We start from the raw sequence: 9,226 nt of genomic DNA, 5'->3' as shown, positions 1-9,226 counted from the left end.
TTTGCCAACACTGATGCATTAAGAAAAACCAAACCTGATCTATTGGGAAGGATGACATTAACCCTGGTTGCGTTACAACAAAAGTTGTTAAATTGCTCTGAAAATATCAGACATAATTATCATGATGCTGCACTAGGCAAAACTTTTTGAATGCGCTTCTGTTGAGAAAACTATTTAGGAGATGTTGCAGTTTTTTTAAAAAAAGTATATGTGTGGTATATATTTTTTCATCTCACTGCTCCTTAAAAGTGCAAGTATTTTATGGTTTGGGCTCTGGTACCAAAGTAAGATACTGTATAATCTCCTTATCATGCTTTTGTAAAACAACTAGGTGGTGTTTTAATTTCTTTAAATACATTTCCTTGTTTTTAAATAACGTGTTAGAAAATATGATTTAAAAAAAGAAGCTAGTAACAGCCAAAGCCTGTATTTGTGGAATATCTGTGGAGGGGTTGAGGGAAAAGAATAACTTTTTTATTTTATTGCATTGCATTTATTGCTTTTATATCCTCCAAGGAGTTCACTGTGGTGTACATGGTTCGCCCCCTCCTCATCGATTCCCTACAACAACCCTGTGAGGTAGATTAGGCTGAGAGGCAGCAGCTGGAGCAAAGGCACCCAGTGAGCTTCATGGCTGAGAGGGGATTCAAACTCATGTCTTTCAGGTCCGAGTCTGAGACTCTAACCACCACATGACTCTCGTTTCATCTGTTTTATCAGCTTTTTACTGAAGGTAGTTGTCGGCGTTAAGTCCAGATTGAAATCCTGATTGCATCCTAACACACAGCAATTCTGCTTTTTTATAGCTCAGTTCCCTCAGTCAAATTCTGTGGCACTTTGCTAATGTGGCACGTCATCCAAATCTGCAAAGCCCGTCAAGAGGAATTTGCCAGATGTCAGAGCTGCCTCTAGGTCCCAGCTCACAGAGGACCAACGCTAGGCTGTCTTAATGTACAAAAGTCTTTATTGAAGTTCAGTTTCCATTTCAAAGCCACAGCGTGCAGCCCTACGTCTTAAACCCTAGATCGGCGAAGTCCCGTCTGAGTCTCCTCCCCTCTGACACCAGTTTAAGATCCTAGCCCTGCTCCACCTTTTCCGCTGCTCTCTCCTCCTCTGGGTCCTCCTGCCCGCTGGCGCATTGCCCTTTCTGGACTCTTCCGACGCTGAGTCGCTTAGCTCCTCCCCCTGCCTCCGGCGGGCTTTAGGACCCGGTTCCCAATCCTCATTCTCTGCTGTGCCGCGCTCCTGTACATTTGAACTTGCCTCTCGCGCCAACCCCGTGACCTTCCTCCTAACCGTTACACTACTTCTGTCACTGCTTCCCTCTTCCGGGATACTGGCCGGATCTGACCTCCCCTCCGTTGTCCGACTCTCCGATGGAGGCGTGGTCAGCCCTGCCTCGTCTTCTCTCCCTGGTGGGGAATGTACTGGCCCCGATACTTGGGACTCTTCCCCCCCCCCACTCTGCTCTGGTGGGGAAGCTGGTCCTGATTTCCAACTACTGCTCTGGGAGTCCCTGCTGCCCCCTTGCTCCTGGGGCGTTCCCCTTGGGAACCCCCTACCCCTGGCCACTGGCGCCCCCTTCTGTGAATCTTCCGATTCGCTGGAGAGGCTCATGGAATCCCTCGGGCCACTGTCCTCTTCTCCTACGCTCCCCTCGGATTCTTCCCCTTCGCTCTCCATTTCCTCTCTTCCCTGTGCCTCTGCTCCTGAGCCCCTGACACCAGAGAAGGTCTTTTTTTGATGTTTTGTTTTTCGCAAAGAGCTTGTTGAGTCATATCAAACTGAGAAGGGAGCTAGGGTGTGACCATGCCATCTATTCAATCTTTTTTAATTGTTGTTTAAAGAAAAGTTCAGCCTTTACACACAGAGCCAACTAAATCAGGGTTGCCCTGCATGCCTAGGATTGGAAGCACCCTTTATAACAGGATCCCAATTGGAATAAAGCAATGTAGCTGTGAATGTGCATTCACAAAGCACCACAGGATGCTGTTACAACAAGCTAACAAGCCACTCAGTGGGCCATTGCAGCATCACCCACCCACAGACAGATAGACACAAGAGTAAGAGACTGATCAGGCATTTCCTTTCCAAGTAATCATAAAGGTAAAGGGACCCCTGACCATTAGGTCCAGTCGTGACCGACTCTGGGGTTGCGGCGCTCATCTCGCTTTATTGGCCGAGGGAGCTGGCGCACAGCTTCCGGGTCATGTGGCCAGCATGACTAAGCCGCTTCTGGCAAACCAGAGCAGCACACAGAAACGCTGTTTACCTTCCCACCAGAGCAGTACCTATTTATCTACTTGAACTTTAACGTGCTTTCGAACTGCTATGTTGGCAGGAGCTGGGACCGAACAACGGGAGCTCACCCCGTTGCGGGGATTCGAACTGCCAACCTTCTGATCGGCAAGTCCTAGGCTCTGTGGTTTAACCCACAGCGCCATCCACATCCCACAGCGCCACCCACGTCCCCCAAGTAATCATACCACTTGCTAAACCCATACACCTTCTCCTCTTTCCTGTTCAGCATTAAAGTTTAAGGGACACTAATCTGAAACAGCATACTCTGCATTACAATTCCTTCCAATTTGTCAGTTTCTGTCCCCTTCAGAAACCTCATCCCACTTTTTTTTTGCAAAATCTGCTACCAAACAGCCCTTTCCTACTGTTTATTTCTTATCTAACCCTTCACTTTGACTGCAGTGCTAAGCATGCTTGCCTTGGCGTAAGCCCCATTCAACACAATGGGACTGGCCTGCATCACTGAGACCTGGGTGGGTGAGCAGGTTGGTCTCAACCCAGCCATGCCCACCTGGGTACTCGGGGCAGCATCAGGGCAGACTTGAAGGTAGGGGAGAGTGAGTTTCTGTGGTCTATAGAAATTCCCTTTCTCCAGGCTCTCTGTCTATAATTCCATGATTGTGTGATGAAGATTACCTCAACTTTCTAAGCATCTGAGTAGCCTTGTCTAAACAAGAATGTTTTTAGCAGGCACCGAAAAGTATACAATGAAGGCTTGATCTCAATAGGCAGGAAGTTCCAAAATTGTGGTTGCTGCCACACTAAACGACTTGAATTCTTACAAATGTGGAACGGGTATTATGTGACACTTGTTAGCAGTCGGCTGAAGCATATCTTTCTATTCTGGCTTTCAAATTTAAATATTTCCTCTTTCAAATACAGACCTGAGAACTGTGTACCATTAAATTTACTATTCGCTTCTGGAATTGTCCCATGAATCACTTTGCATCACTCACTTGTCCTTGGCTTCCTCTCACTCTTTACTTAATGCTCCACCGATATACCTGTAACTGCTTGTCTACAGAGACAGCCTTGCAAACACTCACCAGGCAAGAACTAGGTCATCTCTTTCATCTCGTTTAAGAGACTTGAAATTCCAGGAGTTAATGGTAGGTTCCAGTGCCAGATTTATGTATAGGCTTAGTAGGCTGAAGTATAGGGCCTCTAAATCTAGGGGGCCTCACCAGCCCTCCCGCTCCCCAGCGGGCAATCTCCCCTCTCCCAAAATTGCAACCCCAAGACTTCATGCGAGGGCAGGGCGACTCGGGCCTCTAAGTCTAGGGGGCCTCACCAGCCTGCCCTCTCCTCAGTGCTGCAGTCTCCCCTCTCCTAAAATTGCAAACCCAATACTTCATGTGAGGGCAGGACAACTTGGGCCTCTAAATCTAGGGGGCCTTGCCAGCCTGCCTACTCCCCAGTGCCACAGTTTCCCCTCTCCCAAAATTGTAAACCCAAGACTTCATGCAAGGGCAGGGCATCTCAGACCCAGCAACTATGAGACTCAGGGCTAGCCAGTGGGGCCCAATTTGGTTTTTTTTTAATAAATATTTATTAAAGTTTTTAAATATAAATGCACACATAATAAACGATCTTACTTCTATCACAACAATTTCATCACTTCTTTGGACTCCCTCACGTCTCCCGCTCCCATTTACATCGTTAAAAATTTTTTCCAAACAAATTATCAACTTGTTTACAATCTCATGTCCACTCATTCAAATATAATCTAGCACTTCTTCCAAAAAATTTTATATTTTCTTTAGTCTCACTTATCATCAAATTTAAATCTAGTTTAGTGGTGGCCAGTTTTTTATAATCTAGCATCCTTCTTAACATTCAACCAAATTACAATGTTTTTGTAGATACATCTTGAATTTCTCCCAGTCTTCCTCCATCTTCTCTTCTCCCAGATCACGGATTCTGCCGGTCATCTCGGCCAGTTGCATATAGTCCATCAGCTGCATCTGCCACTCTTCCAGTGTGGGTAGATCTTGAGTTTTCCAGTTTTTTGCGATGAGAATCCTTGCTGCCGTTGTTGCATACATAAAAAATGTTCGATCCTTCTTTAACACCTTCTGGCCGACAATACCCAGAAGGAAGGCCTCTGGTTTCTTTGTGAAGGTATACTTAAATACCTTTTTCAGCTCATTATATATCATTTCCCAGAAGACCTTCACCTTAGGGCATGTCCACCAGAGGTGAAAGAATGTTCCTTCATTTTCTTTACATTTCCAACATTTATTATCAGACGAATGGTATATTTTGGCAAGTTTAACTGGGGTCATGTACCATCTATATATCATTTTCATTACATTTTCCTTCAGAGCATTACATGCGGTGAAGTTCAGCCCAGTGGTCCACAACCTTTCCCAGTCCTCAAACATAATGTTATGCCCAATGTCCTGTGCCCATTTTATCATAGCCGATTTAACCATTTCGTCTTGTGTATTCCATTTTAGCAGCAAGTTATACATTCTAGATAGTACCTTGGTCTTTGGTTCTAACAATTCTGTTTCTAACTTCGATTTCTCCACCTGGAACCCTAACTTTTTGTCATTTTTAAAAAACTTCTTTAATCTGAGCATAATGTAACCAGTCTCGCACCTTATCCTTCATTTTCTCCAAACTCTGCAATTTCCAATTGTCTCCATCTTTTTCTAATATTTCCCAATATTTTGGCCATTTGGCCTCCATATTGGATCTTTTTCGGGCCTTAGCCTCCAGAGGTGAAAGCCACCTTGGAGTTTTATTTTCCAATAAGTCTTTATATTTTGTCCAGACATTAAACACTGCTTTCCTGACAATATGGTTCTTAAAGGCCTTATTGATCTTAACTTTGTCATACCATAAGTATGCATGCCAACCAAAAGCATTGTTAAAACCTTCCAGGTCCAGTACGTCAGTGTCTTCGAGAAGTAGCCAGTCTTTTAGCCAGCAGAAAGCTGCGGCTTCATAGTACAACTTTAAGTCTGGCAGGGCAAAGCCCCCTCTTTCTTTCGCATCTTAAACTTAATTCTGGGCTTTTTGCCCTGCCAGACAAATTTAGATATATCTTTCTGCCACTTCCGGAAGCACTCCGTTTTGTCCACAATCTGTAATGTTTGAAACAAAAACAACATTTTTGGCAATACATTCATCTTAATAGCAGCAATTCGGCCTAACAAAGAAAGTTTCAATTTTGTCCAACTATCCAAGTCTCTCTTAATTTCAGACCAAGTGGGGCCCAATTTGAAGCATTGGGGCACAACTTGAATTAATTTTTCTTGTAGGACCCCAGTTCACAGCCAAAGTCTGCAAAATCTTATAGATATAAATAAAATCCATCTAGCTTGCCCTGGTGCAGGGGCCCCCTTAGGAGCAGCCTGCGGGGCCCAATTTGGCCAAATTGCTCCAATTGCCTTAAGCTCAGCCCTGATGAGACTGTGCAGGGGTTAGACTGACAAGCCCTGCACCTTCTAGGTCCCTGGTGTCACCATTCAGAGTACAGACTCAAGGACTTGTTATGGAAATAGGGGGGCACTTATTGGAAATCTGTTTTGTCACCTCTCCCCCCCCCAAAAAAAAAAACCCCGAGACAATGAGCCCAGCTACCTTTTATTCAGTCGCATAAGCACTACACTACAGCATGGCCATAAAATTCTATGTTCAACTGCTGAAATATACACTCAATATGTAGCAATGGAGATTTATGTTACTACTTTATTAATGAATACTGTGTTTTATGAATGGACTCTGTATTTTGTAATTACCCAAGAGCCACCAATAGGGAGCTCTAGAATCTGACAGCTAACTAATTGGGTACTACCAAACAGTGACCCCTATTGCTGAAAGCAGGTAACCAGCAGGGAACTCTTCAGCTCAGCCTTTGCACTGTTGACTGAACACTCCCTGCTGTGCAGATAATGGAGAAAGCTCATAAATTATATCCCTTCTGGCATCTTGACCAACTTTATTACACTGGTGTAAACCCTGGTGCACCAGAAGCCCAGAAGAGCAGCAAATAAAATCTGCTCATACGTCAGCAACTGATAAGACTTGTCAACCAGTTCATCCAAAGCCTTCCTAAATTATAAAGCTCCAAAATACAGGCCAAAAGAGAGCAGGTCTGGGAAGAGCGAGCCATACAATGGGCACCACCAGTGAAAAGGCCCTGCTTCGTGTAACTTCTGCCCTGTCGTTTGATAGAGTGCCCACTTGCCCTCCTTCTTGACATGGAATGCTCTCTATTGGAGTCTCCAGGTCCAGTACAAAGACCATAAGAAGGGAGAGCAGGGACCTTGAACAGCTGTTAATCAAGCAAGCAAGTAAATAGGTCACCTTTGTCACAGTCAGGATGCCTATGTCCTGGCCAGGCCTGCACCCAACCTAGTTTTTGTACAACTTTGTTTGTCCTCAGTAACCAAAATTATATTATCAACATATACAAGCAGAAAAGTTGTTTTCCTTCATTTGCTAGGAATTGTACAAAACAAAGTGGCATAATAAAGAAAAGTTCCAGGGTGGCAACAGAAAGCAAACTAAAAATGCTTTTGCAATTCATCAAAACTATCCAGCAATATCAAATTATAGGAAAACTGGTGCTTCTAGTTGGTTAATTGGTCCAGCAACTTCCATGCAAATGACGTGTGATGCTAATTATTTCCCCCAAGAGTTAAATGATAACTAATCAGAGGCAGATACAGGAGAGCTATGAGATTCAGGTGAGGGTCAGATGCCTTGTCAATCCCAGCAGGTATATAAGAGGACGACCCAGCATTCTCCTACAGAGGAGAAGCCTAGCATGGAAGACGTGTATAGTATGCAGATCTGAAAGGGCCACAAAGGGTAAACCACCCTAAAGGTATGCTGAAGAGATGGCTAAAACAGTCAAAGCAGATACAGCTGTTGTTAGTAACTCAGAAAAGGTTTGAGAACCTTAAGGTGTCCAAGAGTTCCAAAGTTTAACCTCAGAGGATTCTGAGCCATGGTTAAATGCTAGGCCACAAAAGGTTTACAAAGTTCATTTATTGCAAAAGTTTTCAGTGTTAATTTTATGCATTTAAAAAAATCACCATGGTATTTAACAATAATATCTTATGTCCTTTAGAGGAGAAATTGTGAATTGTAGAATTTTAAATACCCGTCATCATCCTTGGCTTCACTCAATTTTGTTTATAAGACTTCCATTTTCTTCTAGTTGTGAGGGTGGGGGATGGGGAGGGGCCTCACAAGTGGAGTAGCCTAGGGCCTCTGTTCATCTAAATCTGGCCCTGGTAGGTTCCCATTGTGAAATCATCCTTGTAAGGACTGAATTTAAAGTCCAGTCCCTGCAGCTTAAGAAAAAGCCACTGGAAGAAAATGTGGGAGGGGATGGCATTAAAGCCATGCACCTAATGATCATTTCATTGACTCCATCAACCTTTGATTTTTATTTTCATATCCACCAAGCCCCAAAAGCACTAAACACTGGGAATGCAAGAAAGGAGCTGGGGAGGGCGAAAGCAAGAAACCAAGCACAACAGTTCTTGCTTTGGAACATCCACTTGGAGGTGATTTATTAAGCCTTGCTGAATAAGCCTGATTAAAATGCATAAACAGTTCTGAACAGTAAACAACCATGTCTAAGGATGAAAAAATGGGACCCGCATGCTGTGCATGGAAATTGCCCTTAACACCAGGGCCTATTGTTCAACAGATAGGAAGCCAAAGGTTGCTTGTAATCAAATTTGAAGTTTCCCATCACTTCCAAAAGAGCTGCTTCCTTGTGTAAATGTTTCAATTTGTTGTTGCTCAAAAGTGTTTCCTGACTTCTCCTCGCAGAAGCCCAGATTCCTTTTGATTGTCAGGTGGAAAGACAATTAGGGACTAGCAGAGAGTTCACTGGGCTTTTCTCTCTCTTCCCTAAAAGGTGAAGCAAATGCGCTGAAGACAAAGGTTCCCACAGGAATAAAAGACAAATAGCTGTGAAAGAAGAAGAAAGCAGGCACTTGGAAAAGTTTAGCCTTTTCTTACTGTTTAAAAACCTAAAACGTAGGAAGAATACAATCTGCTTCTATATTATAAAGCCTCACGATTAAATTCTTACACTTAGTTGCATGTGCAAAGAAAGATTTTGGAGGGGGAGGTAATAAACCTAAACTAGGAACCATGTAGACAGGAATGCCTTTGTAGATAACCGGCTGGCAGAATATTTAAGGCTGGATAATTAAATAGCAATATGTATGTAAAAAGATCTGTTTACGGCCCCTTGGAAATTATTTTAACATTTGTGTGGAATTTGGAGAGTAAGCCAAAAATTGAGAGTCGTTAACACTGTGATCCTAAGCATGTTTACTCAGAAGTAAGTCCCGCTGCATTTAGTGAATCTTACTCCAAAGTAACTGTGCACAGGAAATGGAGCATGTGCTGGAACCCTAGCCGTTCTCAGATTTTTGCATTCCAAGTTCTGTGTTACCTTTGTCGACAAATGGCAAAACAGGAACCACAGGCCTCCCTTGCCAGGATTATAATTTCCGCCTGTTCTCCATTTAAGATTACCGCATTTTGATATTCAACAAGCAAGCTTTCCTTGAAATAGAGAACAGGTTACAAGCCTAAGCAGGGCCCAAACCACTGAACTTCACAGAGCACAAGACCATATGCTCTCATCTTCAGGTTGGTCCAAGCAATGTCAACACTTGCTAGGCTAACAGGCCTTTGGTGGGAAAGCATGTAGACATGGACCCTTTCATCAGGTCTCTGGTGTGAGCAGGCAAAAGAAAAGTCATTGGTACTGTTGGGTCAGGATTTGGGACAGAATTCCAGTTTCCCATGTAGCATTAGGAACAAGAGGGCAATGCAGGAGATCTGATTTAGCACATTCTGAAGTAGTACACATTCCCATCTAATGCACATTCCCACCCCACAATAATACCATTATGTCCAGAATGTCAAATTACCCAAGTGG

Source organism: Podarcis erhardii, assembly GCF_964252035.2.
Source record: "Podarcis erhardii genome assembly, chromosome: 10".
In the NCBI taxonomy this organism is placed as follows: domain Eukaryota; kingdom Metazoa; phylum Chordata; class Lepidosauria; order Squamata; family Lacertidae; genus Podarcis; species Podarcis erhardii.
The sequence above is the reverse complement of the archived record's forward strand: the minus strand, read 5'-3'. Positions refer to the sequence as shown.